This window comes from Hylaeus anthracinus, unplaced genomic scaffold, assembly GCF_026225885.1.
Source record: "Hylaeus anthracinus isolate JK02 unplaced genomic scaffold, UHH_iyHylAnth1.0_haploid 3, whole genome shotgun sequence".
Classification (NCBI taxonomy): Eukaryota; Metazoa; Arthropoda; class Insecta; order Hymenoptera; family Colletidae; genus Hylaeus; species Hylaeus anthracinus.
In genome coordinates this window covers 7,510,818-7,512,907 of record NW_026535284.1, presented here as the reverse complement: position 1 = coordinate 7,512,907, position 2,090 = coordinate 7,510,818, and positions in this window count along the sequence as shown.

The window sequence follows — 2,090 nt, the reverse complement described above, 5'->3', positions numbered from 1 at the left end:
TATATATATATATAATATATAAATATTTAAACTGCAGTCCTGAACGATCGACTATAAACGTTTGAATTCTATTACAAAACAAAATGTGCACACACTGACGATAATATACTTTATCCAAAGATACATAATTATTAATATACAGTATATAAATATATATATATATATAAATATTTAAACTGCAGACCTGAACGATCGACTATAAACGTTTGAATACAAAGCCGCAGAATAAACTTCTACCCCTAACAGAACCACCCCATCTCACGCATTCATATCAACACCATTCTGTGTAACAATTATTTTTGTAACAACGACTACCGTTCAAAATTAACGATCCTTCATTCGATTTCACTTTTTCATAAGAAACAAAAATAGAAAACAAATTGAAATCCTTCCTCGTGTATTCCAATCCTTTGATTCTAAATTGCCCCTGCCCTCTCCACAACAAATGAAATTACACATCTGACTATGGTTCAAAATTACCAATCTTTAACTCCATTTCTGTTTTTCATAAGAAAATAGATCGACTGTAAACGTTCGAATACAAAGCCGCGGAATAAACTTCTACCCCTAACAGAACCACCCCATCCAACTCATCCATACAAAAACAATTTTTGTAACAACACCGATATTAAATAAATTTGAAAATAAATCACAAGGTACCCGCAACCATAAGGTATACCGAACGCCTGGCAATTTTCGGTTCTCTCGCACGGCAAGCTGTCTCGTATTTCAAAGGCACCTTCGACGGTCCTCCCCTACACGCAGCCCAATTCTCACGAATCGAAAGCTGCACCCTTGCCCCTCTCTCCCCTCGAAAGAAATCCGTCGAAAGAAAACGACCGTTACCATCTTTTTCCCCTCCTCGATCATCCCTCCGCGTGTCCTCGCAGCGAGCATCCCCTTCGTTCGGTCCCGGAAACAGGTAAAAATCTCCGTTCAGCCGACCTACGACCCCGTGGGATCGAAGTAGGGCGCATTGTGCCGAGAAAATGTTCTCACGAGCCATCCCAACCGGTCTCCACCCCGTCACGAACGACTATTTAAGGGCTGACTGGATCCACGAAATGCGCAGAAGTGTTTCGCAAGCGGCGGAGAGTGCACGGTGTGTTCGGATCCTGGTCGAGGATCGTTTCGCGAAAGGACCACGAGGATTCTTCGAGGAGATGGTGAGTCCCGTTTCCGGCAAACTTTGATCTTGGTGCTTCGATAGACTACGCAAAAATTTCACGATCTACGGCGACCTTTTTTTTTTTCTTTCTTCCACCATTTCGTTTTGATCGTTTTCACGCCACTTCCGGTGTCATTTCTGTTTCCGTTCATCCGATCGTCTTTCTCGCGGGCTGTCCAGTCGAAATTTTCGTAACAGACGTTCGTAGGTTTATCGCTATTTGTTTTTTTTTCTTCTTCTTCTTTTTTCCTTTGGATACAAATCCTTGGGGTTTATGGTATTTAGACATTGGGGGGGAGGGAGGATACTTTGGTTCTTGAATGCTTCGAATGCAGCTTCGATTTAGTTACCGGCAATCGAATGCAAAGATATCGAGTAATCTTCGGTTCTGATACAGAATTTTACAATTTTCTCAACGATCACGAAAGCTTTCTTCGAATCGTGTGCTTCTAAAACAAATATTTCGATGACCTTTGGCGGTATCGTTAAGAACTATCGGGAATGGTTGCAGTGTTTTCGATCCGCCTTGAACTCCAGCAATTTTTCTGATTCTCTGAAAACAACAATACGAAACACTTTATTATATAGACCTAAAAACAGTTGTACAGACTCTAAATTGTCAAAAGTATCGTGAACTCTCTAATTCCTTTTCCAAAGAACCTATGACTTCGCAAAATGATTAATAAAATTGAAATTACGTGAAAAAATTGAAGGAACGTGAAATAATTTACTACGAACCTTGGAGATCTTTTACGAAACGCTACGAATCATCTGGAAAATTGCAATAGTCTTACTTAACATGTCGCAGTCGTTGTTGATACTCTGTTCATCACACCTTCCGAGTCAAAGTTTCAAATCAGCTTTATATTTGGTCTTTGAGTTGAAATAGAAATTTGGTCGTTTAAAGGTGCAAATCGTCTGA